General features: G+C 49.1%; 1 pseudogene; it reads right to left on the bottom strand.

Moving 5' to 3' along the window:
* Positions 1 to 3,326: 3,326 nt before the first annotated feature.
* Positions 3,327 to 7,749, bottom strand: LOC117849046 (UDP-glycosyltransferase 88B1-like; annotated as a pseudogene).
* Positions 7,750 to 8,849: the final 1,100 nt, after the last annotated feature.

The following is an 8,849-nucleotide window of genomic DNA, read 5'->3' as shown; positions in this document are numbered from 1 at the left end:
CATCACAGTGAACTCAAATTGACCATAGCGGGTGACAAAGGCCGTCTTCGGAATGTCGCTTTCCTTAATCTTGAGCTGATGATATCCTGACCTCAAATCTATCTTGGAGAAATACTTGGCTCCTTTCAGTTGATCAAACAGATCATCTATTCTGGGGAGAGGATATTTATTCTTAATGGTGACCTCGTTCAGTGCGCGATAATCCACGCACATCCTCATGCTCCCATCTTTCTTCTTGACAAATAGTACTGGGGCTCCCCACGGGGATGAGCTAGGCTTGATAAAAACCACTCTGTTGTAATTCCTCTAATTGTTTCTTCAGTTCTACCAACTTGGATGCTGCCATCCTATAGGGTCTCTTAGCTATAGGGGAGGTTCCAGGAATAAGGTCGATTACGGACTCTATATCCCTGTCTGGGGGCATTCCAGGTAGTTTTTAAGGAAAGACATCAAGGTATTCACCGACTACCAGGACTTCTTCTATGGCCTTAGCCTCCATGCTAAAAACCATCGAGTCTAGTCCACTTCCCCGAGTGTGACAAGTTACTCGCACACCGTCCTGATTGATCAAATGTACTATCTTATCCGCACACCCTATGTGACCATCATGTAGGCTTAACCAATCCATTCCAAGGATCACATCTATTTCTTTAGACTCATGTACTACTAAGTCTGCTAAGAATTCTACCCCACTTAAATTGATCCTTACCCGGTAACAACCTAGTTGACACTGAATGTCAGCTCTAGGCATTCGGTTAATAGGGGTAACTTTAGTAGTACTGTAGGTATGTTGTGTTTGTCCACAAAGCTTGATGATATAAAAGAATGTGATGCTTTAGAATCAAAAAGTATTGTTGCCAAGATTGAGCTGACAAGAAACTCACCGAGTACCACACCCTGAGCTTCTTGAGCCTCTTGCACGCTGATGTGGTTGACACGGGCTCGTCCAAATGACTGCTGGGGTGGCCTCATCTGCTGGCTGTTGTTGTTGCTGGGGTTGTTCTTGCTATGGACTGGAACACGGTTGGCTCCTGACAATGCTGCCCTTGGTCCATTTACAGAGTTGGAGAAAACCGATGTTGCTGGCTTGTTGGCATATGGACAGTTGGCGATGAAATGCCTTGGCTCACAGCAGTTAAAGCATGCCCTGCTGTTGCTGGTAACTTGACTGGCACTATTCTGTGGGGCCTTGATAGGGTTCTGGCTCCTGAATGGGGCATTGGGTTGATGAGAACAAGATGCTTGGGACTGGGTTCGGTACTGCATAGGAGCTTGGGACTTGGGTACTGGATGGATGAAGCTCCTCGGCTTCTGGAATCGGTCCTGCTGGTGAGCCTTGCTTTCCAGGAACCGATGCTTGTTGTCCCTCCACTCGTCTGCTTTGGCTCTCTCGGTCAGGATGGTCATGTGCATCAAGGTGTTGAAGTCAGGGTAGATCTGAGGAGTAAGCAGGGTCCTCAGTTCTGCATTCAAGCCCTTCTTGAACATATCCTGCTTCTTCTCGTCCTTATCCACTTCCTCTAGAGCATAACGGGCCAGTTCCATGAACTGATAGGTGTACTCCTCCACGGACTTGTTGCCTTGGCGCAGTTCCCAAAACTCATCTACCTTGCGCTTCATGGTGGCCGCTGGAATGTGATAGCGGTAGAACGCTGCCACAAATTCATCCCAGGTGATAGTGGAGGCATCCTAGGTAGCTGTGCGGTAATTCTCCCACTAGGCTAGAGCAGTCCCAGTGAGCTGATGGGCAACCAAGAGAACCTTATCCCTACCCTCACATCCAAACGGCTCCAGCTTCCTCTGAATAACTCGCAGCCAGTCATCTGCGTCCAGAGGGTTGACGGACCCGCCAAAAGTGGGTGGCTTGGTCCGAAGGAAGTCTGTCAACTTCTCATTCATGCTCTGCTCATGGGGCCACTGGCAAGTGATGGCGTTGGCTAAGGCTTCCAGCAGAAGGGTTTGGTTGTTGATCACTTGCACCAGACCCAGAATAGGCGGGGGTAGTGGCTGCTGTGCTCCCACTTGGCTTTCTCCTCTGCCTTCAGGCTGATTCACTTCCTGTTCCTCATGGTGCACTGCAGGTGGTGGTCCTTGCCCTTCCGGCTATCTCTCTGCACTAGGGGTGGCATGGGCCTCACTTGGAGAGGTCCTTGTGGCACGCTTGGGAGGCATCTGTAGATTGAGCGAAATTTCATGAGACTTGGATTTGGACTTAAAGTGATGTTTTAGTTAATTAATTTGTGTTTTTGAAAAGATAGAATCCACCACTTGTAGACAAGCACACAAACTAACAAACAACAAGCACAAACGATTTTATTATTACCGGGGCAGTTACAACACTTGGGGTGAGGCCAAAACACGCACTACACGACCAGTACAACAACACAACTGGGGTACAACTCTAAACTCTGGATGGTTTCATTGCTTGGGGTACAACTCTGTGCTGGGTACTCTACTCGTGGGGCGAGTCTTCATTCTGAACAGAGTGGTCTTCTGGCGGAATGAGGAGTGTCAGCACTTCATTCTCCACCGAGGGTGGTCCGACGACTTTAGAGCCTCTCCCAAAAGTCTCCATAGGTTGTGGTGCTAGTGGAGCGTTAGGACTCTTCCACTTGTCGGATCCTTGGGCAACGGGAATCCCATCTAGGATTGGGGCCTCCTCGTCCTCAAAAGCCCGCATCTTCCTCCTTGCACGATTCGCGAGATGGGCATCCTTCAATTCCTGGGAGTGCCGATCCTCGGCCTCCTTAAGGGCCTCAATGGCGGCGGCCTCATTACTTTGGGCGGCCGCGGCTCGTGCCTCGGCTGCTGCCAGCTTCACCTAGAGTCTCCTCACCATAACTTCTGCGTCCTCGGCTCTACGAATCTGCTGCTTCAGCTTTGCAGCCTGCTCGTCGTAGAGCTCGTCTAAGGTGAGAAGGTAGGCAGCCATGTGGAGCATAGTAGGGTCATCCTCGCGCTATCCACGTCCTTCCAAGGTCCTCACCCGGGCCAGCCAGACCAGACGGTTCTTCTTGACAGGCGGGTAATCTCATTGGAGTGTGGCCGATGTGCTTTTCATAAATCTAGCACAAGAAGCGCAGAGCCTTCCGGGTTGTCACTTGGTAAGTGTCCTTCTGCCGAAAGCCGGTGGCAGTCACATTCCATGGTTGGATGTCAGGGTAGCGGCTACTCCTTCCGATGTAGATAATCATCTCACACCGAAGTGTTCCACGATCCTCGTACTCCCTGCTGGAGTACTCTGGGCGCTCATAAATTCTGAGGCGGTCCAAGCAGGCGAACAGCAACCTGGAAAAATCGGGCTCCTCCAAGTAGTGGTTGTTGACCTATCCTTCTTCAGCCATCTGGAAAGAATCGGGGTGTAAATCAGTTTTGAAATTGAGCAGGGGAAGCAAGAAATTTTGTAAATCATTTATTTTGGTCAAAAAGGCTTTTTCAGTCCTAATGGTCGCGTCCTAGAGCTAACGACAGCTCTGATACCAGCTAAAGCGTCCCCACATAAGTAGAGACTAAATGTGATACAACTATCAGTCCTAGGAGGCTGATAACATATTTATTCAATAGATGGTTCAAAAACCGTACAACTCTCGAAGGAGCGGGCGGGCAAGCCATACCCAAAGGAGAAACAAACCAACAGCGATACAGATCCAAGTTGCAGTCCAGTCGGACCCTGACCTGCAATCAGAACTAAGCGATAGCAGAAGCATTCTGCAAAGGCCAACACCACAGGCAGCGTTGGGTGCGGAAGCGACCTCCTACTCGAAATCCTCGGCGATGAAGTCCGGGTCTTCCTCTGAAGCAACAAAATAAGGGTGAGTAAAAAAGTACTCAACAAGTCCAACCTCAACCACAGAAAGGGAAACAAGCAAGAATATGCACAGGATATAACAAGGATAAGTATAAGATTTATTTGCAGTAAAGCTAGATTTTAACACATGCAAGGGTTCATTTTCAAAAGAGTTTTCACAAAGCATTTCTTTTAGTAACCGAATCATTAAGTGGGGTTGATCCTACACTAAGGATCCAAGTTTTAATGCTACCGGACTCCCTGTCCTCAATAGCTCACGGCACAACGGTCGGACACTTCCGAAATCCAACACACGCTATGAAAATCATCCATCTCCAAGTACTAGTTATGTGACCAAGTCGTAACTCATCCAATGCTGTGGACACAGCTACCCGGATAGGTTTTAACTCTGCAGAGGTTGTACAATTTTCCCAAAAGTAGGGTACCGCAGCACGATCATCTTAATGTCAGTGTAGATCCTAACAAAGCTATTACCCACCTTAGCTAAGCCTGACTAGTCAACACGGAAGCAACCAGGGGGTTAATGACCCACCAACAAGGTCTTAACCAGGACCTAAGTTCACACAGTTCTTATTCCTTCTCCATGGTCTCCCGTTGCTCACCAGCTCTCTTGATGACTAACAGACTAGCTAATGGGATTTATGCTAAGCCATTGCCACATACAACGGTCGAGTGGTTGCACGATGGTTGGGTTAGGCAATATGGCACATCAACTCGATCCTTAATTTGTGATAAGATGGATATCTTCCAACCTTGCTCAACCACCAAGGTAAGAGCCCAACTTATTGGCATTTCACACAAGAAACATCCATCCATCTCATCTAACCATGTCTTTCCTTCATTTCTGGAAACCTATTTTCCATTTTAAAAAACACTCATACATTTATTCTTTAACAAAACACATTGTAGTCATGATTGAATTGAGTAACAAGATCCTAAGCATTCTAGCAGTAATTATCATCCAAACAGAGCAAGTCATATTTAGAGATAATTATAGGACAATCAAGGAATAATCATAACAATCAAGGGGTGGCTATCCAACCATGTTTCAGCGGTAAAACAATATGCAATTTATAAAACAGGCCAATAGGTTGTGTTTGAAAATTTAGGATAAATATGCATCAAAGGGTTAGATTGGACTTGCCGTCCTCAAAGCCTTCCGGGAGTTCCTGCTTGCGGTGCTGGTCTTCGGGCTCGGGCTTGTGGTAAAACTCGTCCTCGTGCTCCTCCTCGAGTACTCCGCGATCTGCGGCACACACAATCAGGCACACAATAAATAAAAGAAAATTAAAGCTTTACCCGTTGAGCTCGAACAGAGAACGCGAACGGAAAATAGAAGGAATGAGTATTTTCATGAAATTTGGAGATGACTCGGCAAGAGTATATTGGAGGATGCCGTGGTCAAATTTGGGATTAATTGGAGGAAGTTTGGCGCATGAAATGACGAGATAATCGTGTATTAGGGGTTTAACACAAGTTTTAGGACTAAACTATGAGAACCAGCGGCCTATTCGCGAATATTTCTGGAAGGTGGAAGGACATATTCGTGAGAGAACTTTGAAAGAGGTGGGAGGGCTAGTTTGTGAATAGGGGAAAATAGGGGGTTAGATCGAAATTGGAGGGGATTTTTCCCTTCTTCTTCCTGGCGCATGAGCACAGGGAGGTGGGGGGCAAAACTGGCGGCGGGCTGGCCGGCCAAGCTCGTCGGTGGTAAGGCCTACGGCGGGGGAAGGTAGAGGGGCTCGTGGGGGACCCATTTTGGCCCTCACCTTGGGCGGATGGTCATGGGAGAGGGGTGCCGACGGTGGACAGGGAGGCGGCGGTGGTTGGCCTTGCGGCGGCGCGCAGGGACGGTGGCATAGGGGAAGTAGGGGGCGGCAAGCTGGGAGGTGAGGGTGAGGTGGTGGCGAGGGACAGCGGGCCTTGGCCCTTTTATAGCCGGCGGGAAGGGGCGGGCGACGATCGGCGACATTAATGGCGGCCGCGATTCCCGGCCGATGGCGTGGTGTAGTGGAGCTCTACGTGGGGGGCGTGGTGGGGTCAGGCTCGGGCGGCGAGGAGCACAGGGTGCACAGTGCGTGGGAAGGCATGCCGAGGAGTGGTGGCGAGCGGCGGTCGGCGCTCGGTTGGGGGCCGGCGAGCGCGGGGCGAGCGGCGTGCGGGGTCGGGGGCCAGCAGGCACGGGGTGAGCGGCAGGGGGCATGGTGGGCTAGGGAGAGGGGCCGGGTGGCCAGGCGCTAGAGGAGCAAGCATGCGCTCGTCCAGGAAGAAAGAAGAAAGAGGAAGGAAGAAGGAGGAGGAAGAAGGAAGAAAGGGAGAAAGAGAAGAAACAAAAAGAAAAGGGAAAAAAGGAGAAGGGGAAGAAAAAGAGAAAAGAGAGGGAGAGTCGGCGAAAAATGCGGAAAATGTTCAGGCACGCGTGACGGATTTTTGACGAGCACGTGGCGGAATTTGCGGAGGAAGAAAAGACGGTTGCCAGCGTTGGGTGCCGGACGGCGAAGTCGCCGGGAAGGAAAGGATTTTCAGGAGCTCAACGGTCAAAATATTTTGAAGATGAATTTTTAGCGGATGATTTGAGTTAGTAGATTTTACGGATGTTACAAACACCAGCCTTACCTTTGCCTCCACCTCTTTGGCCTTGACAAACTCCTGCTACCACCCGACCATTTCCACGCCAATCCCAGCCTCCTCCACCATGAACACCTTGTTCATCTTCTGCTCCATGTACAACGGCTAGCAGAGCATCGGCACGCCCACCATGATCCCCTCCAATACGGAGTTCCATCCGCGGTGCGTCACGAACGCACCTGCAGCCTTGTGATGGAGCATGTCCACTTGTGGCGCCCATTTCTCGACGACGAGGCCGTGCCCTTTGGTCCTCTCCAAGAACCCTTCGGGCAGGAGCGTGTGGAGGTCTGGGTTGGCTTGGACGCCAAACGCCTTCTCTGGGTTGTCGCCGAGATGGGCTTGCACAACCCACAGGAACCGGTGGCCGGATCTCTCGAGGCCGACCATGATCTCCTTGAGCTGCTCCTCCGAGTGGTTGGCTACCTCTACGCTTCCAAAGCAGAGGAACACAACCCTATGCTCTGGTTGCTCGTCGAGCCCCGCGAGGCACTTGTGCTTTTCTTTTGTGCTATTAGCGGCACTCCCGACAAGTGGCCTGATGCAGTACACCGGAGGCATCATGAACCTACTTTCACGGAGGAACTGAGGGTCCTTGAGAGCTCCCACTGCACGAGCTTCTAGAGATGCAAATGTGTTCACCAGTATGCCGTCGGCCTTGATGTCCGAGTTTGTCATTGCCTTGTACATCTTACTCTCGGGGTCCTCGAGCCTCGATGAAGTGAGAAGCCAGCATGGGTGGGACATCGTGGAGGTTGAGGGTGGTGTCTCCAAGATCCTTGAAGCTTGGCTGGCCCTCCGCACGGATCCAAGGAAGCTGGAGGGATATGGCGATGTTGGAGGCATTTGTTGTGAAGAAGCTGTAGGCTGGGATCCTGGGCTCCTTGGTGATGTCGAGCACCATGTTGGAAAATGAATCCACGAGTACCGCGTGGATGCTTCGCGGAGGCAGGGAGCTGAGGAACTCACCGAGGTGCTTGTTGTAGAGCCTCAGGAGCTCGAAGTACCCAAGAAGCATATCCACATCGTTGTTGACGCTAGGTGGGTTCTGGATTCGAGGGAGCGTGTCGAAGTTGACCGATGGCTTGGAGGACACGACTCTGTCGACGGCAATGGCTAAGGCGGCATCTTCTTCCAAGGTAGCGCCGATGAGGGCGACCATGGCGGCGTAGCCTTCCTCCAGGAGGGCGTCGACGAGCTGCAACATGGGGACGAAGTGGCTGACGAGGAGGCTAGGGTAGAGAACGATGGTCTTCTTCATGGCCAGCTTTGTTTTTTCTGGCTAGCAGGCAGGCCGCAACCGCAAGGAACCAAGATATGAAAGTTGTCAGTGCAAGGCCCCGTTTGTTTCTTTAGGAGCTCCTAAAATTCCTATCACATCGAATGTTTAGATACTAATTAGAAGTATTAAATATAGACTAATTATAAAACCAATTACACAGATGGAGGCTAATTTGCGAGATGAATCTATTAAGCCTAATTAGTTCATGATTTGACAATGTGGTGCTACAGTAAACATGTGCTAATGATGGATTAATTAGGCCCAATAGATTCGTCTTGGAAATTATCCTCCATCTGTGTAATTAGTTTTATATTTAGCTCATGTTTAGTCCTCCTAATTAGCCTCCAAATATTCGATGTGATATGAATTTTAGTCCGGACTAAAGATCCAAATACCCGAAGATTGGGTGGAAAAATAAGAGATCCTCTAACCGTACCTCTGCTGATTGCATCACATGTCACCATCACTCTAGGTTCTACTCCAGCCGGTAGTGACCATCGCGTAGGGACAGCAACGGCATGGCAGACCGCACACCCAGCTCAATTGTGGCTCTAAATTAAGGCCCCGTTTGGTTACATTTGCTTATTTTTAGCACTTGTCACATCAAATATTTAGATACTAATTATGAGTACTAAACGTAGACTATTTACAAAACCCATTACATAAGTGGAGGCTAAACATCGAGACAAATCTATTAAGCCTAATTAGTCCATGATTTGACAATGTGTTGCTACAGTTAACATTTGCTAATGATGGATTAATTAGACTTAATAGATTCGTCTCGCCATTTAGCCTCCATCTATGTAATGGGTTTTGTAAATAGTCTACGTTTAATACTCCTAATTAGTATCTAAACATTCGATGTGACACGTGCTAAAAATAAATAAAAGACACCAAACGTCCCTAAAGTGAAAGGGACTAGACATGACAGGGTCACAGGGACTACAATTATGGTTCCTACACGTGGACTCGCTTGTAAGGGCATGCTAAATTACTTTAAAATATATATTGCTAGTCATAGTTTTGAAATGACCTAATTGAGAAATAAGCATAAAGAAAAAAAAAGATGAAACAGAGCTTGCAAGACAGCTTGGACTATTAAATATAAGGTTGGAGTATTTCTAAACACGTCTT

This window comes from Setaria viridis, chromosome 3, assembly GCF_005286985.2.
Source record: "Setaria viridis chromosome 3, Setaria_viridis_v4.0, whole genome shotgun sequence".
NCBI lineage: Eukaryota > Viridiplantae > Streptophyta > Magnoliopsida > Poales > Poaceae > Setaria > Setaria viridis.
The sequence above is the reverse complement of the archived record's forward strand: the minus strand, read 5'-3'. Positions and strand labels throughout refer to the sequence as shown.